Source organism: Lissotriton vulgaris, chromosome 9, assembly GCF_964263255.1.
Source record: "Lissotriton vulgaris chromosome 9, aLisVul1.2, whole genome shotgun sequence".
NCBI classification, from domain to species: domain Eukaryota; kingdom Metazoa; phylum Chordata; class Amphibia; order Caudata; family Salamandridae; genus Lissotriton; species Lissotriton vulgaris.
This window is the reverse complement of record NC_141697.1, coordinates 982,198,137-982,222,142: the sequence shown is the minus strand read 5'-3', so window position 1 is coordinate 982,222,142 and position 24,006 is coordinate 982,198,137. Positions and strand designations below refer to the sequence as shown.

The window sequence follows — 24,006 nt, the reverse complement described above, 5'->3', positions numbered from 1 at the left end:
CGAAAACTGCTCTATACACAAAGAGCTCTGCAGAGCATCCTTTTAAACCCATTGGTTAATTTGAAAACAAAATGCAACCCAAACTCCCGGAAGGTCAGTACCAGGTGCAGCTGCACCGGTCGCACCGGTTGCACCGCCCGAAAGCCGGCTCCGACCAGTGGCCCTCTATCTAGCCAATTACCATGGTAGGAAGTTTCATTTGGCAAGAACATATGTCCATGGCCCAAGTGCATGCTATCTTTTACAATTCACGGGTTCAAGAAGAAGTGTGCACTCTTCTTTTGAATCATGAACACATTTCACATCACTGAGCCCCTGCAGGCAAGTAAGTGAAGGAGGGAAGCACCACTACACGGCATGGCACGGACACAGACTGCTTCTGCCTGCTCTCCACTGCGACAAAAAAATGCCTTTTCATAACCAACATTCTTCCACAAGCAAAAAAATGGATTACAAAAGCCGCTTTGCCAGGAGATGTGCTGTTTAGTGTTGAGACCTAGCCTGAAAATCGCGCTGAACAACCCTTTTAGACCAAGGCGGACATTTAAGGAAACCCTGGAGGTCTTAGGACATGGGGGGTTAGTTGGGGGCTGGTGGGGGGCGGAGGACGAAACCTGGATTGAGGTACTGAGAGCTAGAGATACTGTTTCAAAAGCACTTCAGCCTCCCTGGACGTGGCTGAAATACCCACAACGAGACCTGGAGCAGGACTGGTGCTTCCTAGCTAAATGCATATGCATGGAATATTTCTCTGCCTGTCGACACATGCTAGGGAACAAGGGAGTGTTGTTTCCCAGCACTGCATCTTTCCAAGATTAGTGCTGAGAATAATCTGCTGTCCGTGACCTGTTGAAGGAGAGTGCTTCGCTGCTCTCATCCATACCAATGTATTAACACTGCTCTCCTGTCTTAAAGGCTGACTCCCCTCGCCGGACGAATATTGCACAAGGTACGTAACTTACCCGACCTGCCTGGGACTCACCTGGCTTGGCGCTCATCCTCATACCCTCGGTGCCCGGTGCGGGCAGCCAGCAGAGGCGCCAGGCTCCTCCAAGGGTGAAATGCACGCTGCCAAGCCAGCTCCTGCCCGCCTGGCTGCTCCTTTAAAGCAAACTCCGCGGTTGGCTGGGCGCGGGCACCTGTGGAGAAGGGGGGGTGACAGGCCTCTTTTGCCAGAGAAACCCCCCTCTTCACGAACCACTGAGGCCTCATCAGCTGCTTCCACTCCCACGGGTTCAAGGGAGGGTGAGGTCTGAAATGTACGCGACAGCTCGGACGCAGAATGACGAGATTGAAGGCGGTAGAACGCCGCCTCCCCCTGCGAAGGACGTACTTGGTACAGCCCGCGGTGACTTTTAAGCACTCTCTGCCCGCGGTTTAAAGGGGCCAGCGCTCTCCTCTGTGCGGACTGACGGGAGCAGCGGCGGGCAGTGTGTGAAATCAGGAAGAACAAAAGAAGATCTGGGAGAGGGGGACAGGCGCTGGGAGGGAGAGCTGAGAGAGGAAGGGGCTGGGAGAATGGGGGAGGGAGAGCGGGAGCACGAGCTGAGGCTTGGCCTGGGAGTAAACCACTCGGCCCCTGCCCCTCCCACCCGCCTCTTTCTTACATATGACTGTACAGACTGGTACGGGACCGGAGCCCGGCCCGGCTGGCTGTTCAGGGCCTTGCTTTGGAGAAGCTTCTCATACACTAGAATTAGAGACATCCAGACCGTAGAGGGTTGTGTTAGCCTCCTGACCGGGCGCTTGCTTCAGGGTGGTGCACAAAACCCCTAACTTTGGAGGATGGCTTTAGTACTCGGATTGTGGTGCATTAGTGCTTGGTCTAGTGAGATGCTAGTTTTGAGGAGTAGAGCGCCAGCAACATGTTTTCCTCTATCTGACTCCTTCTTTCCAGCCCGTTGCGCTCTCTGCACTGTGAGGCAACCTTAGCGTAAGAATTCATTTAAACTATAGGCCAAATGCAAAATCGAATCGACATGATCTCTCAGTATAGAAGCACAACTTTCATATACTACAGTTGTGCATACAATCATATTCTCATGCGTTTTTAAGAATTAGCAATAGCCTATTAAAAGGCATGTTTTATCAACTTTGCGCCACTCTTGTTATTCTCAATTTAAAATGCAGCATAAAAACTTTCCATTATACTCTTTACATGATAGTCTGATGGTTTTTAAACCGGGATTGTTTTACTGTTCAAGCTTTGAGTCTGGGCATCCAGGTTTTTGGGACACGTAGAAAATAGCTGCATCATCTTTCAACCCTCGTCTGCACTCTTCTGCGTGCTCTGGAGGCGCGCGCTCTTAGGATAGCTTCCACTTCACTATATTGTTGGGTCCAATCGCACTTCAAATGTCTCGGGTACATTTTCTGCCGCAGTCTCAGGAGCTGAGTAGGAGGGTTAGCTGGTGCTCGTCCACCTTTAGGGCCAGGGGACACGACTCATGCTCAAAATGCTTACTCCCTACAGACTGGCAGGAATAGGTGGAGTCTGGGGCATTTTCTACGAGTGTACAGCTTCTCCTCACATTGACCTTGTTTGCTCTTTCACTTCCTTCCTCCCTCATTGGATATATTTGTACAGAAGTAGGAAGTATCCAGGCCTTTCAAAAAGAAGCTACTGCTCGTGTCACCAGCACCCATTCTTCCCCCTTTCATTATTTTACTCACTGTCACTGGAACGCTTCTCTGCCTTCCACATATTGCCATATGGATCACTGGGCCTCCTCTGATTTTCCACACACACACCACCACACCCCCTCTTGGGCAAGGCTGGAGCTGTTTACGGTACCGGCCTATGTGTTTTTTTGTCCTAACTATAATTATATTTGCCTCGTCTCTCTCTCATCTCCTCACTCACACTGTTAGGCGCGCCCACCACCAAAAAGAGCACGTCTCTTGGCACTCGCACACCTCCTCGCCTCTTCATCCACAGGCTCACAAAAAAACAACAGTATGCCTTTCGAGCCGCCCCCAACAATGGAGGATGCTTGAGCTACCCACCCAAAAGTGTGGTCCATACTCCACGTTCGGGTATGAAGTGGAGAAGTGTGGCTCGATGGTTAGAGCGGCAGACCCTGATGCAGAGGTCTAGCCCGGGACCAGGGTTCAATTCCCTGCCTCGGCGCGTCTTGGGCTCAAAATTCCATGGACCTGGTAATTCTCGCCTCGGTGCCTATTCCAATCATTGAGTCCCACTCTGCAACTCTGGGCAATAGCTTTCTTAATTTCCACAACGGCCCCCACAACGCTAAGGATGCCTGGCCTTCACCCTGGGGGTGCCCAGGAGTGGACGCCTCACAGGGAAAGCCAGGACGGGTTCCACAGCGGTATTCGTACAAGCGCCTTGAGACCCTTGCGGGTGAGTAGTGCGTTATACAAGTATCAATTTACATTTATATAAAGGCTGCAGCACAACTGGATGACATGCAACATTTTTTGTACATTTTGAGACGGGGAAAGCAATGGGAGGGCAGGGCTTTAATTGGGATGAAAAACTTGGGGGGTTTCTCAAAGGGGCGTGGCCACTGTAAATAAGGGTGTAGCTTAAAACACATAAGTTAAAAATCTGTGCTTAGCATAGTGTGTCGCCCGACTGGTATTTTGCTGTTTCTGTCATTGCATCCAGATATGTGATACAACAAATACCATCATACCTTTAATAAGTCATGATAATTGGCTTTGTCAGTGGTTGTTAGTTGCATAAGATAAATAAGCAGCAACTGTGGCTTGTATATAATATTGAAAAAGGTTCCACTTAAAGCCCTGGTGACACCACGACGATGTTGCTGCTCCTGAGTTTCAAAAAGAGAAGGGAAATCCAGAGAGAAAATGACTCTATAAAGGATTTAAAGGAGACCCGGCCCACTTAAAGCCCTGTGTGAAAACATACCCACCTGTATCTGGCTGTGGAAATCGCTAACCAGACATGAGTGCTTGTCTTTAATTAAATTAGCCTGTCAGGATATCTGCAAACTTCCCTTCAGAGGGTCGGTAGGCGGTAGCAGGTCCTATGCTGGCGCGCGCGGCGGCCTGGGCGCCAAGGCCCTGTCTGTTTTCATTCCCCCAGCTCCGAGTTAACAAGAGGCGGGGGCCCGGCTCCCAGTGCCCGTAGCCGTGGCAATGGCATTTTCTCAGGGCAGGAATGCAAGCGCCTGCTGGGGTCGCTGACCTCGGCACCCCTGCCAAGGCGTTCCCAAGCGGTGGCGCGCCGCAGCCACCCGGCCGCCTGGCCGCCGTCCAGCCATCAGAGAAGCCCTTCCATGAGAAAGCCACCGGCGCTCAGGCCTTTCACGGGACAAGTGTCGGCGTCGGGTGGGCCCTCAACTGAACGCGTCTGTGAATGTAAGAGTCCTGGACAGGGCCGGATTGTCCTCTTCGTCAATCTGTCGTTTCCCCTGAAAGCTGCAGGTTGGGAGGCTTCTTTTAAAGCAGGGTGGACTGTAACAGCCACTCCACCCCACGGCCCCATGGCTGTAACAACAGCCACCCCACGGTCCCATGGGCTGTAACAGCAGCCACCCATGGGCTGTAACAGCCACCCCACGGTCCCATGGGCTGTAACAGCCACCCCACGGTCCCATGGGCTGTAACAGCAGCCACCCATGGGCTGTAACAGCCACCCCACGGTCCCATGGGCTGTAACAGCCACCCCACGGTCCCATGGGCTCATTAGACTGTAACAGTCACCTGCGGTCCCATTCTAACCGTGGATTAGTACCTGGCTTCAACATTTTTGTTTCCCGCTCGACCACGGGCCTGGGACACAAAAGTGACTAATAATATGTCGAGAGAACAAGCTGGAGGCTACGGACAGTCCTGTGTCAATCGAGGCAGAGAAGAGGCGGCTGCGCGAGGCCCGCGGCCCTCTTTGAGGCCTGCGACGGGAACACTGAAGTCCTAATGTGAGGTAACTCGCCCTTTTGTGAAGCGCTCTGACACATTCGGGTAAACGCATGCAATAAAATAAAATAAATAAATCCTTCGATGTACTGATGCACCTATGCCCTTTTGTGCAGGACCACCGAATTCCATAGAACCTCACCTCAGAAACCTGACCTGCACCTCTCATACAGACTTCAAAAACTCGCTTATTTCCTACCGACCCCTGTGCTCAGAGACCACTGAACACCGATCACGTCATCTGTTTACCACGCAACCACTGGGCAGGAGGCCTGTATCGCCAGCGTGCACTGGGGGCCCAGGGCTGCACTTGGGTATCACTGACCCTCCAGGCGCTGGCTTCGCTCTGCAATAACGGATCCCTCGTTCCCTCTTGGCCTGTCACCTGCAGTGGGCGTGTCACGGCTTTCTTACCTGTTGCCTCTCGCGGAGCTCTGGATTCTCACTGACGGACTCCCACGTCACTGGCCTCACACTCTGAAGCGGAGTCCCACCCAGCGCCATCACTGAACGATGCGCGCAAGTGAAGACGAATGTTGCCAGCCAGGTGACCACCTAAACCCCTGACTTCCCTCAAAGTGCGCAGATAGCGCGTCACAACCTATGCCCTTACAGAATGGCCCGTGATGACCAGCGGCACCAGTGGAAGGATGCCACCTGCAAACACCAATGTAGTTAGAAATATAGTCTGGGCTTCAGCAGAGGACATGCATTTGGATTTTTGAGTATGAGTATTTAAGCATCTTGAGAGAACAGTATGTGAAATAAGTTACATTACAGCATATTGCTTGGCGAAAGCGTGGCACGTATGTGGGTAACGCCAGGTACGTAGCTTTCAATTGTGGAGCAGGTGCAGTTGCACCGGGGCCCAAAGGCCGCTACTGAACCCGGTTTATTGCTGTATTTCAGCCGTCAAACTGCTGGGGGGGGGGGGGGGGGGGCATGGACTGAATGTGGCGCCACAGGAAGGCAAAGTTACACCACCGGTAATCTTGGAAGCGCCAGTGCCATGAAAGGCGTTCCATGCAGACAAACCGCTAAATCACGGGTACACATGAAGTGTAGACTCACGGGTGGAGCCGAGGTATCTCTACGGATAACGAACAATGTAAAAGCGGATTGTGTACACAAGGTAAATAATCAGCGTGCCGTTTGTGTGAAGACAAAAGGACGTGCCTATAACCGATAATAACTCCTCACATTGTGCTCCCGTGCTGCTGTCCCTGGAACCAGACAACTGAACTAAAGTGGGCGAGCCAACACGTTTACAGGGGGAGCCGAGCCACGGGTCTGGCGTGGCTCTAAGAGCCCATGCAGCAGTCGAGCCCTGAACATATTTAGCTTGTAAATCGAGCAATAATCATCACATAAAAATAGGATAACATATCTTTAAAAAAAGTGTTTCTTTAACATGTAGAAGTGTTTCCATCTTAGTACAAGTGATAGTTAGTACACATGACACTGCTGCCTCCCCCACCGCCCTGACTACCCCGTTAGAGGCAAGTGGCAAGTGAATTACCCTGCGCACCCTTATGTGTATGTGTTAATTAATACATTGAGAAGCATTAGTCTTTTAAATCAAACACTAGAGGGTTTTGTGCAGCGCACATCCCAAATTCACATATATGAAGGTGCTCTTATATGTGAGAATAAATATAAAAGAGGCTTCTTGGTGAAATAAAATATATGTCCAAGATCACACAATTTGATTAAACATGGAAGCCATGATTTATTCCAGGTTTTCTGGTTCCGCTTTGTATAATTCAGTCACTAAAGCAGGTATCTTTTTCTCTCTCCTTTTTACATCAAATGCTAATACTTTCTCTTTAATTCTTGGGCACATGAAGTTGGAGTGTGGGTGACAGCCAGAAGCCACATGAAAGGCTTCGCCCGTTTTGGGCTTGAGATTTCAAGAGGGCCTCAAGCCAGCCTTCAGAGAAACATGTACCCAGTTAAATTTACTAACACCCATTCCAGTTCCTTATTAATGAACGCAAGGACTCCTAGAAGGCCTTATGGGGCGGAGGATTAGCCAGCAGCGAGCCAGGCGCAGCAGATATGCACTCAAAGGGTACAGAGACCAAGAGCATGATTCCAGTGGTCCGGCCCAAGAGGCAGCGAACAAAGAGGGAACTGGTCAGAAGTGTGGTTGAGGGCAGGAAGTGCTGCAAAGGGATGTGAAGGGTGCTAAACTCAGCTCATCTATTGGACCACAGTCTTTAAGCTGGCCAATCAGGGCTGCACCATGGCCTGAAGCTGGCAAAGAGGACAGAAAGAAGGAGGAAAAAAGTAAGAAAGAAAGAAAGACAAGACAGGAAGGCAAGAAGGAAAGTAAGTGGCAGGCAAGACAGAAAGCGGAAGACAAGAAAGAAAGTAAAGAAGGAAAGGAAAAATGAGGAAGGCAAGAAAGAAAGAAGGAAGAGAAGGAAAAAAAGATGGAATGACTGAGAGGGTTGTAAAGAAAGAGCACCCCAAGAGTGCCCTAATGAACCTATACTCAGAGTTCATGTGAGCTGCTACTATGGTGTGAAAAAACAGCAGTCAGATAAATAGGCCAATTAAAATGAATTTACAACAGCACTGGCAGGAGAGGGGAGCTGATAAAGCTGGAGGGTGACCAGTACTGGGCACTTGTGGTAGAGACCCTCATGCTATCACATCAGTCTATGAACATTTGCAACACTAATGTAATAATAAAGTAAAACTAAAAACACTGGCACTGAAGGAAACTACCTTGTGTGCGGATGTGCTCCTTGAGTAAGGGCTAAATGCAGTTGCTCCGAAGGATGTCAGCCAGTGGCTGAAGTAGGCTCACCTATTGGCTGTATGCTGTGATGCGCGGAAGCAACATGTGAATGACATACCAACAGACCAATGGATAATGAGAGGTGGCTGGAAGCCCCTTTAAGTAAGTGTATTATACATACAACATTAGTAAAATCAAAAGCTCTTTGCTAACACCAGACCTGAAAAGAGAGAAGAGTGGAGGATAAATGAAGAATGTGGGAATCCCACAATCAGAAGTAAGATTATGGCATTCCTTTGGTCTGAAAAAAGGTGTCCAAAGGGTTTGGGGGATCATGGTTCACAAGAAGGGTACTTAGGACGACTACCGGCAGGGCCAGCCAGCACTAAAAATAGATGGGGGTTACTCTCAGACACGACACGGCATTCAAAGCTTGACTAGGAGCCAGAGAACAACTTCAGGCAAAGTTAAGCCTACACTTCAATGAAGGTGTGGTACGCAGTGGTGTAGCGTGGTGGGGGGCAGGACACAGGTGTAGTTGCCCCGGGCGCAAATTTCTTAGGGGCATTTTTAGGGGCGCAAATTTTAAAAGAAAAGTGGAAGGATACTTGACTTGCCCCGGTCACTGCCAACCCACGCTACGCCTCTGTTGGTACGTCCAGAGACTGAACTCTCCAAAAACACTTAGTGCTCCATAGGAGTGAAGAATCATCAATAAATGTTAATACTCTGGCTAAATACTGAATTAGACATAAATATAAACAGTGTTTTTGCCCTGCCTTCCATAGGACCCTGTTTTGGTTAAATGTCAATAAACAGCTCATAAATGCAAGAGGAAGATTTTTGGACAAGCTAGTCGCGAGGCCCCAATGCTGAGGTTAAAGCACCCGTAGATTTCCTGCAACTTTTTCCTGACAGTGGTAAATGCCACTGAGAGATGCAGCTACTCTGGCCAAGAACTCTTCACTGACTTGGCGGAGAAGAAGAAATGTGCTGGATTTCTCTCATACGCTGAGGTGGCGGTGGTAACTTCCCTCCAACGGAGGAAGGGACTTCTCTCAGTCAAACTCTAAATCTGGCCATTGGTGCTTTTTAGACATTGTTTGGAGATGAAAGTTAGATGAATGGCAGTCCCACTATAGAGGGCCGGACTGGCCTTTTATCCCACCAGTCATTTCCCCCCGTGGGTTGGAGCCCTTGAATGCTGAGCAGGCCGTACCAGAGGCAAGGGTGGGCTTCAAGACAGAGAGAGGGAGCAAGAGGTAGTCTGAAAAGGATCAGAGAGAGAGAGGGGAAGGCGAGAAAGAGAATGGATGGATGGAAAGAGAGAGGTAGCACAGAAAGGGGAAGAGAGCAGGGCTGTTTTGAGAATCTTCGCCTGTGCTGCTTTTGGTTGTCCAGTCTAGTCTTGCTACTATCCCGGCTTATTATACTTACAATAACATTTTTTATCATAATATGTTAGCAGGACTTTTTACTAATCTTCTTCTTCTGCCTGAGACAGTTGGTGAGAAAATATAATGGCTTTGTGACTTATTTACAAAAGCATTCTGTATTTTCCAGTAGTATTTTCGTACGTACTTTTACATTCCTGTGTGAAGTGGCCCTGAAACCCCCAACTCCCTATTACTAATAGTGAAAAGAGGACACAGTACTTTCTTTTTATACTAATTGCATATGAACATTTCCTTAAAAGTCCAATTTTCTCCAATTATAGATATTTTGAACCTTTTCACAAAGAGATGTTCAAGTACTCAAATGACATCTTCAGGAGTATTACTCTTCGCATACTCTAAAATGTCTGACCAGGCCCCATAATCTCAAATTTGCATGTGAGTCCTTTAGTATAAGAAGTCCTATGGCAGTCAGAGTGAATGAACATGTGATGTATGACTGACTCAACCTTTCATACATCTGACATTGAGCAAATTTGTAAAACTGAGGGCTTGGCCTTCTCGGACAGTTCAGTCACCAATAAATACAGGGGGAGCAGCAGCGCACAGACTGAGAAAGAATATCGGGTGGATGACGTCCCTTAAAATGGCGCGTTCAGGCTCCTACAAATGCCCCGCGTTGTTATGCTCCCCGGCCTGCCAGCCTGTGCCTGCCTGGATGATTTACTTAGTAGTGAAATGCATCATGTCTCAAGGCCTTCGCTCTCTAATGTGTCACCATCAAGAGCATTACACTGGCTCCCCATCAGGGAGAGAGTCAAGTTTAAATCTCTGTGCATTGCACATCAGGCGTACTGGAAATTAGGCCGAGAGATCAACCACTCCTTGGTATCGCCATACGAACCCACCAAAGCTCTCCGATCTTCACACGCCTTCCTAGCCCAAATCCCAAGAATTCATAGAGCGAGGGCCGGAGGTCGATCCTTCGCATATAAAGCCCCGAAAATATGGAACACCTTACCACTTCATCTTAGAGCAGACTTTAACCTTCTGAGCTTCCGCAAGAAACTTAAAACTTTTTTGTTCAATCAATAGTGTTGCCTCACCCCTCTTCTTCTCTCTGAGAACTGATGGTAGTTTTTAGCGCCTGGACGCCTCAGGGCAGCTGCTAGCGCTCAATAAATATGATTTTCATTTCATCACTGGCGCGACCGTCAGCAAACATTTTGTTTTAGCTTATAATCGCCCTCCGTTCCCTGCTCCAGTTCTCCCTTCTAGAGTAGAGGCCGATTTTTTTTCAGGACTTACTTCCAAAATTCCACTTCTCCAAAAATGTAGGCCTCAACTAGACCCAGGAACGTCATCCTTGGGCCTGTGGCCGGGTCACGGGCGACGCTGCTGTCTTTCAGAGGCACAGACCTGCTTGCAAATAGCGAGCGAACAGGCAGACTACTAACCCAGCACCCTACCAGGCTCTTTAAGGCACTTCGTGCTTGTTGGGGACAGGCCCGTCTCTTGGAATCTAGCTCAGGGAGGGCCATGAACAAGATTGGGTTCACCACGATAACAAGAAGGGGCAGTGGTAACAAATATTGCAGAGATCTGATATTTTAAGTACATTGTCGACCTTTGACATAAACACCATAACAACCAACCAACAAGGTACCTTCTCTGGTTTCCCTACTGGATTTCCGCCTTTGTTGAAAGGGAGAGGTGCAGCACGCAGGTGGACTGCAGCCTGCTCCTGGTCATGTGCAGAAACATTCCTGCTGCCACATATCTCTTTGCAACTTATATATATATTGAGTAATGGAACTTTCCATAAAATAAGTGAAGTAGTGGTGTGATGTGGTGTTGTAAAGAGAAAACGAAAATATTCTCATGTGTAAGGAACTGTCCTTTTCAAAAAAAGTTTCTATGTACTTTTAACACATTGAAAAGTATTATACCACTATACATTACAAAATGGCCACCATGGTTTTACCCTGTGTTGATACTATCTGAACTGTGATGAACATTGTCTCCTTCTAGGACCATCTTTTTAATCAAGAAATGTATGTATTTAAAACAAAGCTTTATGTGTGGCGCAACATCGTGAACAAGGCAGTGAGGAAATGCCCGAAATGCATGGATGTTATCCCACTCGCAATAAAGATAAGCCTCATTTCCCTGAACTTTACCATGAGATTCCACAAACCTTATATATCCGAATATCTTCCTTGATGTTTTGCTCACCTTAAGGGCATGAGGTGTGCTGTCACTGCCAGACAGCTGAAGCTCCTGCCCACCCTCAATCCTCGCAGTGGGCATTGGGAGTGAACACATACCTTAGGGGCATTGATCAGTTCAGGTCCATGTACCTCAAGCTTACTCTCAGAGACTTGAGGTTTATGCTCACCCCAAGTTGCCCGAAATCCTGCTCACTCCAAGGTTTTCAAGGCTCCTGCTAGTCCCCATCTCTCCTTCTCACCATGGGGGGTGCTAAGGCTCCGGCTCAGTGTCATTTACTTGTGGCTCCTGGCGCCGCTCAAGTGCCCAGAGGATCCTTCTCAGGGACACTAATCATTGGAGCTCTGGTCCACCTTAGGCCCCTGGGGCTCAGGTCATCCTCTTGTTGCTGTATCTTCTTCTCAATTTCACATAGCAGAAGATATTGTTTCCCATCAGATCACTGACTTTCCTGGTCACCCTGAGGTCTTCTGATTCTTTTCCCTCCCTTAATAAGTCAGAAAACTGACTGCTAATCTACAAGCTGCAGTGGCTGCAGTAACGGAGCGCGCTATAAAATGGTTTATACATACATACATACATACATCCAAGTCTTTCATGGACCTTTTTGATTGCCACACAGAAATCTCTCCGAGTGTGATGTCCGAGGGGGTGTAACACAGCTTGGTACTTGGTGACATTTATACTGTGGGAAGAGATACGATCTGACTCTGCTTGACATGCTGGAGGAAATCACTTCAACAACAGTCGTTTGTTTCTTTTTCTATGTACTGCCTGTGCCCTTGCTCTCTCTTTTGCTCCCCCACACGTATGAACAGTCCTTTACTGCTCCTTCTAGTTGTTATCCCTCTCTTCCCTTTCTTTTAATCTCTCATTTCACCAGCACTCTTATGTTCTCCCCCCCCCCCACATCTATTGGATTTTCTATGTTTACGTATGTTTGTCCATATGTCGTACGAACTTTTCATTCTGTCTCCCTCCCTCTCTTTCTCTTATTCTACAAACCCCTCTATCTACTTTAATCCCCTCCTATATCATTCTCCCTCCCATTATTGTGCCTCTCTTGTTTTCCATCTCTTTATTTCTCTCTCTCGCCCTTGTAGCCCTGATTTTCCCGATTTCCATCGCCCCTGCACTATTTCCCTCCCTCTCCCTTAGTCTACAAACTCCCCCTGTTTCTAACTCCTCTGCCTCCCACATACACTCTATCCTTCGTTCTTTTTCTACCTCCCATGTGCTTATCCCCCACTCTCTCAATTTCTACTGCCTCTTTGATTTTTACTTCATTTCTTATTCCCGTCCTAAAAATTCTCCCTTTCTTCAATTGTGTCTTCTGGTGTCTGTCACCCTAACGTCTCTCTAGTGCTTGAACTTGTTTGTGTCCTACACCTAATGTTATATTTCATTGTGTCCCATTTACTGAATTGCTGCTGTCAGTAACTACCTGCTTTATCCACCCTTGACATTTGCAGAAGACCATTCTCTGAGGACAATAAATAGATTCCTGTCCCTGTGAGTGCTTTACGGTCGGCAGCTCCCAAATGTTACTCAGGAAAGTGGAGGGCTTGCTCTACTTTTAGTCGATATCAGACCACAAGTATGTTTTATTGTTGAGTAGTAAGGGAAAATCCATCTATTTCCGGTGGAATTGTTAGAAACAGGGGAGATTTCACAGTTGGCCTTCCTTTGACCATACTATGGTTTTCTTGAAGTTTACTCAATATATGGCACTTCCTCTAGGTATCACCAACCTCTAAATCAAGCTGTGGACTGCTGGAATGTCAGAACTAAGAAGTGTGTGAGGCTGTTTCCCTCTCTCCCTGTTTCCCTTACTCAATGTGCTTATCTATAATTATTTCCCTCTCCTCTAGCATCTTTCCTCTCCTCCTCTTTTTGTCTCTACTTCCCACTCCGTCTCTTATGTTCTGTTGCCTCTGTCGCTCTCTTTATCTACGCATCTCTCCTTTTGCCCCAACTTAGAGGGTTCATTACTTTTTTACTGCATCTTTGCACTTTTGCCACTTTGTCAAAATCGAATTTTCCCCTTTTACCCATTTCTAGTCATGGTTAACGTTATTTCCGTCCTTATTGTTATATTTCTGAAGTTCCGTCACTCTTCTTTGTGCACAGAATGAAACTTCCAATCTGCATCTGCTATGATATCACTACACCGTTTTTAAACCAAGAAAGACCCCCCCCCCCGCCCCTAGCTTTACTATCTGATCAGTGTGACCTGCTGCGAGCCAACGCCCCCCCCCCCCCCCCCCCCTCCCCAAGACGTGTTAATTGTGCTGCTAGAAAGCATCAGCAGCTCCCCAAGAACTCAAAGTCCTCTCCTGAGGCCTGGGGTGGGAGGAGATGCACCATGCTGTGCCGCCCCTGCCAGGCATTGTCATTCTGCACACGAGAAAGGACCAGCTGGCTCTGTGGCTTGCAGAGACTAGCACTCGAGCTGGAGCAGCCTTTCGGGTTGTGCGCCAGCAGGTAAGCCGGCCCAGGTATGTTCACCTGCTTTTCCATTTCTCCGGATGGCCTTGGGTGGGCCAGGATCTTCCTTGGGTGGGCCTGGCCCACCCTCTAGAACCGGGCCTGGTTGGGGGTGACTGGCGTTGTAGCTCTGTGCTGCCCACTTCTAAGCGGAAGACGGATTTTTGAATTCGAGGCTGACACATGATTGACCCGTGAAACCCAATAATGCATGCCAGGTGGATGAGAGGGCACCAGTTCTATCTGCCTCTGACCCAGCCCTGCTTTCTTTGGGAGGCGCAGTCTTTTGAAAATGGGAATTGTTCTCGAATGAGCACCCCCACTGTCCATTGCCCCCCTACCCCCTCCCCCGTCCACCTGCCCCCACCCTCCTCCTCCCTCGTGCTGCGTGACCCCGTTCACTCTGCAGCGCAGGCAGTTGTACAACATGACTTAAAGTTAAGAAAACAAAACGCTATGACGCTGCCAATGCTGGGCGCTTCATGGCGCTAATACAATAAATGTTTTTTTTACTTTAAGCCATGCTGCACAGCTGCTGTGCAACATGAAAAAAACACGTTGGCAAAGCCAATAGATCTCGAATAGGAGAAACCTATTAGCTTTGCCAACGCTTGTTCTACCTTCTCCAAAGCAGCCAAAACTGTAAATGAAACTCGGCGGCGTGCGTGTGTGTGTCGGTGGGTGGGGGTGTGTGTGTGTGGGGGGGGGGGGGGGGGGTAGGGGTTGAATTACTGAATTACTAGTGGATTCAAACCTGAAATTACAGATTCCACCGATAATCCCTAATTTCTCAGATTTTAGCTCGGCTATCGGTAACTCTGGATGGAGGGTGGGGTTAACTGGGCAGAATCCCGGCCAATTACCACGAAGGCCTAAAAGGCGGAACGATTGGTTAAGCAGAGCCAGCCCCTGAAAAGCCGCGCTCCTGCGGCCATTTATTTTACCAAATATCCCCTCCATCAAAGTCATCCCTTCCCCTGCTGCCCTGCATGAGCGGGGTCTGAGACACAAGAACACAGAGACTGGGGGAGATACATTTCCTTGTCAAAACGAGGATTTAATGGAGCAATCTTCAAAGCGCCTAAGGCATCCGAAGCAGTCTTGTCAGATAAAGAGACTTCGGGGCCTCAGGAAACAGATGGAGGAAAAGATACAAGGAGATGCCGTTTCAACATGTGCCTGCCCCCCCCCCCCCTTGTCTGGTCATCTGCCCACCCACAGCTTCAACTATTCTGTCTGTCTTTCCTTCTACCCTCGCCTTTCTACCCTCTCTAGTTACTCTATGGCACAGACATGTATTCTTTTTACCCCAGGCTCTTTCTACCTTCTCCTGTCTCTCTGCCCAACAACTCTGACCTTTATGAACCCCTCCCTTTTCTCCTTCTGCTCTGTCCACTCTATCCCTCCCCTTTTCTCTCCTCCCTCTTGAATTTCTACTCCACGCTTCTTTTTTTTCCTTCCACCACTGCCCTCTCAGCCCGATCCAATCTTTTCTGCCTGCTGACCTCTGCCCTTTGCACCTGTTGGTACAAAAGGGGGTGGTGATGGACGGAGCATCTGAACCAATCAAACACTCACGCCCAGTCAACAGATCTTGGTTTAATCCATCACCGTTCTTTAGCCCACTCTGCCACCCCAGTTCAGACATGGCCATATGCAAATCAGTCTGACCCTGTGCCTCATGGGAACAGTCCAGCCCAAACTGCCAAGCCACGCCTTCCCTGGACCGGAAACAAGCTTCCGAGGACCAGTTTCTGGCATTCCAGCCGTCTTCAGCCCGGCTTGCTTGAATCCAGTGGCAAAGTGAGCAAGGGACTCACGTCTGAGCATACCCTGCCAACTTATGGCGAACAAAGTCGTGCAAAAGGGGGTGGTGATGGACGGAGCATCTGAACCAATCAAACACTCACACCCAGTCAACAGATCTGGGTTTAATCCATCACCATTCTTTAGCCCGCTCTGCCACCCCAGTTCAGACATGGCTATATGCAAATCAGTCTGACCCTGTGCCTCATAGGAACAGTCCAGCCCGAACTACCAAGCCATGCCTTCCCTGGACCGGAAACAAGCTTCCGAGGACCGGTTTCTGGCATTCCAGCCGTCTTCAGCGCGGCTTGCTTGAATCCAGTGGCAAAGTGAGCAAGGGACTCACGTCTGAGCATACCCTGCCAACTTATGGCGAACAAAGTGGTACAAAAGGGGGTGGTGATGGACAGAGCATCTGAACCAATCAAACACTCACACCCAGTCAACAGATCTGGGTTTAATCCATCACCGTTCTTTAGCCCACTCTGCCACCCCAGTTCAGACATGGCTATATGCAAATCAGTCTGACCCTGTGCCTCATGGGAATAGTCCAGCCCGAGCTACCAAGCCATGCCTTCCCTGGACCGGAAACAAGCTTCAGAGGACCGGTTTCTGGCATTCCAGCCGTCTTCAGCCCGGTTTGCTTGAATCCAGTGGCAAAGTGAGCAAGGGACTCACGTCTGAGCATACCCTGCCAACTTATGGCGAAGAAAGTGGACCTGTCGGCTTTCTTCCCTCCTCTCTCTGCCCTTCATTTCTACCCTTGTACCACTGCTCTTGCTACCCTGTTTCTCTGCCTTTATAACTCTGCCCTTTCTAAACCCCTCCATTTTGTGTATATATCTTTTATGGAACCCCATTGCTTTCTCCCTCCTACCTCTGCTCTTTCCTCCCCTCAATCTCTGCTTACCACTGACTTTTCCACCACACTTACCTCTTCTTCTCCCCTCTCCTCTTTCAAGTCTCCCACCTTTCTGCTTATCCCACTTATTCCAGTGCATGTGTCCTTCGCAACCCTTTCCCTTGTTCACTCCCTCCTCCGCCAAGCCACAACTTCTTTTCTTCCTCTCACCTTTCTTCCTGCCACCTTTCTATCCCCCTCATTTCTCTCTCGATCTTTCTAGACACTGTTCCCCTTTTTTTTGTTTCCTCTCTGTCTCTGCACTTTTCTTCCAAACCAGCGCTGCCCTTTCTACCCTCTCTTTTCTTGACTCTCCGTTTTCTCCCCCCCCCATCTCGCTGTATCCAAATTCGTTCTCTCATCTCTGCGATATTTCTTTCTTATATCCTCACTGTTTCCTCACAGCAGTAAGAAGTCCCTGCCAAGAGTCCAAACATTGAATGTGCATTGATGTACTACCTATTCATCCACTGGAGCGCCATCTAGATGACGAATGATTAATGTGGTGCCTTCTAAGCACTTTGACTGCTCAAGTCAACATCAAGGCAGTCTAGGACTTTGGCACTAAATGAACGCGCTTTGAGTGCCTCTGTAAACTTTAGGCCCTGAGGAGGAGAGCCATAGAGTGCCTATAAGAGGACTCACCATTTAGAAACCGATTCCTCTTTTCCGTAGTGGGTTGAGGTAAAGGTAGCTTTAATCCAATTAAGCTGGACCAGCAATACAACTCCCAGAATTCATTGCTGTTGAATGAATGCCAGTGATTAGATTATAACATGGCATCCTCATTGACATGGGGTCAAACGTCAATTACACTCAAATTACTTTCATATTTCACTATATTAATTCAACATTAATCCTTTATGGGTCCCGGAGTAGCGTGCTACTCACCGAAAAAAAGAGCTTTGACGCCTCGTCGGGGATATTAAGCACTATATAAATGCAATTACAATACCAATATAATAAAATATGGTAACCTCAGCAGAGAGGCATAGGAACATAGCGCTAGGAATGAGATTTCTAGACTACTCGGTGTCTTCAAAGACTCCATATTCAAGTCTAGTTTTTCCTCTACAACCCGTTGCTCAGTGAAGTAATGCTCTGTGGGTCAGAGTAGTGGACAAGAACCACGGCACCCCCCGAAACCCCTTTTTATATGACAATGGCATCTAGGGAGCTGAAAGACAACTTGTACAATGGAATTGGCAATGATATAAAATTGCTTTCCAAATTTGTGTACAATTACACACTCACCCTTTTACGTAGCGAGTGAGCCGGGGTCACACCCAGAACAAATAGAATGATGTGATAGGGCAGGGCAAAGTTTTGCAACAACGTTGACTAAATTATGTGTCAAGAAAGGCAAATTATATGGCCTACACATTGTGTAACAGTATTGCTTCTTAATCTTGTCATTTGTACACTTTAACATGATCTGGGCAAAAGCTTCACCCCATTAATACCAGTTTATCACCCAAATACAGAAAAAAGCAAAGAAAAGGTGACTGGTTTTCCTTAGCGAAGAGCCCTCCAATGTTCTCGTGACTGGGATGAATGTTTGATTTATTCTGCATTCCATCTATCATTTGTGTGTCTTTTGCTTTATCTCCCTAAGTGTGCCGGGTATGCCCAGACATGGGTCCCGGGCTCACTGTGCCACTGGATTCAAGCTAGCCTGGCTGGTAAGGGGTGTTACCCCAAACCTGGTCCCAGGATGCTTGTTTCTGGTCCAGGGTGGACCTGGCTTGGCAGTTTGGCCTGGAATGTTCCCATGAGGAGAAGGGTCAAGAGACTGATTTGCATATGGCTGGGTCTAAACTGGGGTGGCGAAGTGAGCTAAAGAACGATGGATTTAACCCAGATCTCTTGCCTGGGGGTGAATAGTTGATTTGTTCTGAATTCTGTCCATCATTTGTGTGTCTTTTAAATGCATACCCATGCAAGAACGTCCAGGGCCCTCGCCACGTAATATTGCTCCATTTTTACAGTGCTTTATTTCACTTTAAGGTCACCTCAAAGTTCTAATGGTAAAATGAACAGGACTCAGAGAGATGCAAAAGACATGTAAAATCCTAGCCAAGAATGCTTTGAAACCTTAGCTACATGGCATCTTTGCCCTGTTTGGAGTATCCTTGACCTGCAACAACAGCATACTGGCTATGCAATCCCTGCACCCAAAGTGATTGGTATACAAGCCCTCTATGTGCTTTGCCTCTGGCCTGCAAAAACATCCTGGCTGGAGATGCTTCTTCCCCTACCGGTAGCTTCAACACAAGTCAAACACTCTTTGCCACACATGAACCACGCCAAAACACATCCCACATTGGCCACACTGCTCTCATAGACGTTCTGTCCATCCATACACCACCATGTAATGTTGAAGAGTCCTTTAGCTCTTTTTGCTTCAAATTCAGGCGTAAGCACAGCATGGGCAGTATTTACAGGTCACCAGGGGTCACAGCTGCGACCTCTGCCAATGCATTTGCAACCCCTCGCCTCAGAGGTTTGCACAATCAGTGCCTGGAACACAGGAGCAGCTGGTCCTCATGGAGATCGGTTTGGGAACCAATCTCCTTGTTTTTTGTCAATGTTCTTATTATACTTATAGTGAATAGCCATATATTGTTCGGTATTAGTGTAATAAAAAATGGAGTACAATTAGTTAGAATATGATCGCCCTGGTAACAGAGGTAAGTAAGGCTTGTATATGTATGTTGTGCGCATGCGTTCAGGTGAGTCTGTTAATGTGTGAGAGAGAGAGTGTGTGTATGTCTGATTGTGTGTGTATGTGTAAGCATGTATCTGTGAGTGAACGTAGAGGTCAAATGGCGTGTGATGTCACTTCCGCCACCCCTAGCCTTTTGGTGAATTGACAATCATGAGGCACAGAGGAAAAAAAGACAAGAGCTCAACTCTGTTCCTCACACTCACCAAAACACGATCCATATAGGTCATATGACCCAAACTCTTCATCCATAGCACTCACACAGAGTAGCATGCAGCCCATCCACAAATGCACTTCAACTCCTACACGGCATTTGACTGACTACATATAAACAACTACAATACAACATCAGCACAGTAAATCCCAATATGGATTGCCAAAACTCACCAGCTCGGTCTTTCTCCCTATTTAGATATCTTCTTTGCCATCTCTCTGTCTCACATTCACCCCTAAGTCATGAAAGTTTCCATCTTTGATTTATTATTCCTCATCTCCTCAATTAATTTCAAATAATGTGGGGGTGTACTGGGGGAGGGGAATCTCTAACTGCAGAAAGCACCCTTCCTCCCTCTTTATGGCAAAGTTTTGGAATTAAAACAGAGTAGCTGAAGGGGAGGGGAGAAAAAGATGAAAATGAATCACTGCTTAAAGCCATAGCTTCTGTGCACTGTGCATGAACCAGGTGTGCGGCACAACTGAAAGAAATAAGATTACTCGGAAATTTGGTAAGTAAACCTTGAATATTGAAAATGTCAGATGCTTCATCTATCAAAGAGCATGAAGGGTCAGGCGCAGAGTGGACTGGTAAATTATGCTTTGGGCTTAAAGTAAGGTGGTTCTTTGCTGACTCGCAGTGTGATCTTGGGAAACTCACTTGGTAGATGATGTTAAGTTTGTTTAGTCAGGCACAGGAGCAGGGTAACCTAAGCAATACTCTTATTCTGTGAAGCCTCTGTCAGATGTTGGTAGCATGAAAAATAGTTCTGACTGAGGCCTAAGCATGTGAAATAGCTCTGTTTTATGAGGCCTGATCTTTTAAGATCAGTAAAAACTGATCGGTAGCGCTGCTGTCTGAACTGACCCTGTACATCCTTTGTTGTCTAAGACCTTTCTCTGCTGTCTATTGCCTGAGCCTGCGCTTTCTATATCAATAGAGAGATTTGTCCAAAGCAAACGCCGATATATTGATATAAACTGTAACTAAGGTAACATGTTTTATGAATGTTATAATCGTACACTATCAGTGTTTAGTGATTATATTAAATGATTGTACTATGCATTATTTAATTACGTGTGATTTAAATTGTATTATATGCATCTTTTATGAACTTTCATTGTCAAATTCATTAAGATCGAATAAAGTTAATAAAGAAGAAAGAAAGAAGAACTGTAAGGTAACTGCTCCAAATCCAGATACGTAGCCTGCTGTTCTGCCACTTAAAAACCAGATCTTCATTGTGAAGCCTGAACGTGTAATGCTTCTGGCACCTGGTGTGCTCAGTGCTAACAACTTGTGATATCTGTGTAACTTGAGGGTTAGTCCTGCTGGCTAACAATAACCCCCGGGTGATCTCTGCCACATGAAAGCCAGCTGTGCTGTACGGTAAGCAGGCCTATTACGTCGGTGTTTCCTCTGGAGGAGTGGTGCTTTTGTTTTGTTCCTGGGCTGATTCTGCTGTGTGAAGCCCCAGCCTGTGAGTTCTGTACGGGGTAACATTACCTTGAAAGTTCGGGCTCCCAACAATACAAATCCTTTGACATCAGAAACGTTTTGGCATGGATTCACAAATATAGTCCGTTTTAAGGCATTCCTCTCTTGTTCGCTCTAATTCTTTTTCTCAGTTTCCCCTTCTACGTCGCCCCCTTCTTCTTTCCTACAACAATACACCCAAGCCCTACTTCTCACACACACACAATACTCCCAACTCTCCCATGCTTTCAACGCCTCTTCAGGCAGGGGTAGTAAGCGCTACATAAATAAATACAAGTAAGCGCTACCTCGTGGCGTCCTCGGTTGTCGCGTTGGGTCGGTCGGTGCTCCGGTGCCTGTTAACAGGTCACGAAGCCTGTCCTTTGCTCTGCGGGGGTCGCGGTTGGTGAGGCAGGTTGAGGCCCAGTGGCCGGCTGTGATTGGCAGCGCCTCTCTGCGCGGTAAGGCTGAGCTCCAGCGGCTCCTCCGGTTCAGTAGGCTGTGATATACGTCGCAGAGTTCCCGGCAGGTCACTGGGACGGCTCTTATCACGGCCGGTCTCAACCTGTCGCGGCGTCACCGCTCCCACCCTCTTCCTTCCCGCCGGATTCCGCGCAGCAGCTCTCATTTCCTGACAGGGAATGGAAAAGGGAAGCGCGCCCTCCCTCGCCCAGCAACCGGCTCTGGAAGCGTCCCCCACGAAGACTATCGGCGGAACCCGGGGTCAGAGTGCCGAGTCAGGGAGTCGGGAGCGTCAGCACTTTTCCCTGCCCCCCCACCCTCGACCTACCCGAGGTCTTTGTTTGTTTGTCTCCCCATCCCACCTTGTGACACAGTGACTGCTGCCGTCAGCGGACATTCGCGCTATACTGCTAGATTGAGTGAGGGAGAGTGAGGACACTACCCTGAACACATTGTACCTACGCACCCAGCCAAAATGCAGCTGTGATGCTAGTGCTTAATTTGTACCGGTGGTTACAGGTGGTGCCGGGTACTGGCGCTCATGCTTGGGGGTCTGGAACTTGTTTATCATCTTTAGACTTTGCCCCAGGGCAAGAGAGAGAAAAACAGAAAAGGCGGAAAGAGAAGGATAGGAAGACAATGACAGAAGGAGAAAGCAGGAATGGAAAAGAACACGCTAGACTAGAGTGAGTTTCTGTCACTCTTTTAGGCTCCCAGAAGAACTGGAGCGCTGCTATTCCACCCAGCATAGACAGACATACGTGGTTTGTCCCTGGAATCTAAAAGGAGTGTGTTTCTTTTTCCTTGAGATGTAGTAGCATTTGTTGACATCTCTGAAGAAATGTAAGAGCTCACAAGAAAATAGCATAATATATGACAAAGCAAAATTGTAACACAATCTGCTTCCTGTTGAGCAAACTTCAATAGATTATTTTGGAGTATTTTTCAAACCCATTGGACAGATTTCAGTGATGCATCTGTAGAGATGCGTCACTTTCCCTACGCCACCCTGAGAAACCCCTGCGCCACCATGGATGCTTCGTGTTTACAATACGGCGCACCATGGCACAAGGATTGACAGATGCGTGAGAAATACGGACACATCTGTTGGGGAAAAAGTCACGCACGACGCAACTCCAGCAAAGCAATTTGAGGCCTATTCCCACTACATTGCGTCACTCCTTTCGCCTGCTTCAAGCAGGCATAATGTTTTGATGCAGTGGCGTCCTAGAAGTGACGCAGTGAAATCTACAAGATTTCACTGCATCACTTTTACGAAGAGTTCATGTGTGGGAATGCCCACCCTGCATATATTATACCTGACGCAGGTATAATGTGAAGCAGAGCTTTACAACAGTTCGCATCTCCCTAGAAGCGTCACTTTGTAATTTGGCTGTATTTTTTATGCCGCCGCTGCGTCACAAAAGTGACGCAACAGAGGCGCAAAGTCTGCCCCCATGTCTTTTCAGTGAAAGTCATCGAAAAGGCCGTCAACAAACAACTGACCAGCTTCCTCGAAGAGAACAACATCATGGACCCGTCCCAGTCCGGGTTCGGCAGCAACAACAGCACCGAAACTGATCATACTCGACAACCAAGAAACCGCGGCCCTCATCCTCCTGGACATGTCAGCCGCTTTCGACACAGTCTGCCCAACACACTAAGAGCACGCCTCCACGACACCGGGATCCAAGAGAAGGCCCTGAACTGGACCACCTCCTTCCTCTCTGGGAGAACCCAGAGCATCCCCCCCCCCCTTCCGCTCCGAAGCCACCGAGATCCTCTGCAGCGTACCCCAAGGCTCATCTCCCAGCCCAATGCTGTTCAACGTCTACATGGCACCACCCGCCCACATCGCCCGACAGCACGACTTAAACATCATCTCCTACGCCGACGACAACCAGCTGGTTCTCTCGCTCACCAAGGACCCCCACACAGCCAAAACCAACCTCCACGAAGGAATGAAGGCCGTCGCCGACTGGATGAGGGACAGCCGACTGAAGCTGAACTTGGACAAGACCGAGATCCTCATCCTCGGCTCCACCCCCTTGGCCTGGGACGACTCCTGGTGGCTGACGGCACTAAGAGCACCCCCTACACCCTCCAACCACTCACGAAACCTAGGGGTCATCCTGGACTCCATACTCTCCATGACAAAGCAGGTCAACACTGTCTCCTCCTGTTGTTGTTCCTCCTCCTGCTTCAACACCCTCTGCATGCTTAGCAGGATCTTCAAGTGGATCCCCACAGAAACTAGATGGACGGTCACCCAGGCCCTCGTCAGCAGTAGACTGGACATCGGCAACGCACTCTACACAGGAGCCCCAACCAAACTCCTGACATGACTCCAGGCTATCTCTCCACCCGATCGACGGCTCGCCACATCCCGGTACCGCCGTAGAAACCACCGTTACCTCGGGGATATTCTCTGTATCAGTTGCATTTTTGGTAACCCTGCCATCATTCCACTAATACTAAGTTATCAGCTGGCCCACATAGTGTCATTCCAGCAATTATTACAGACATTTATCTGACTGTTCAGAACCTTCGACTATTCATGCAAGTAAACATATTGCTGCTCAACGTTTTATCCTGTTGCCCCTTTTGAGTGCATGCCGGCACCTGAACAGACTTTTAAAGAATCTTTACTGATATAGTACA

At 48.2% G+C, this 24,006-nt stretch overlaps 1 protein-coding gene across 2 annotated transcripts in view; it reads right to left on the bottom strand.

Annotated features, from left to right (window-relative positions):
* HYAL2 (hyaluronidase 2) overlaps nucleotides 1-21,614 on the bottom strand; it is a 79,186-nt gene extending 57,572 nt beyond the window's left edge. Inside the window, exon 1 of one of the 2 annotated variants that reach the window (XM_086938844.1) lies at nucleotides 21,192-21,614. The gene's annotated coding sequence lies outside the window, so the exon portion shown is untranslated. Of the gene's footprint in view, nucleotides 1-982; nucleotides 1,115-21,191 lie in introns of those variants that run through there. The other variant, XM_086938843.1, reaches the window with a different exon arrangement.
* Between the last annotated feature and the right edge of the window lie 2,392 nt (nucleotides 21,615-24,006).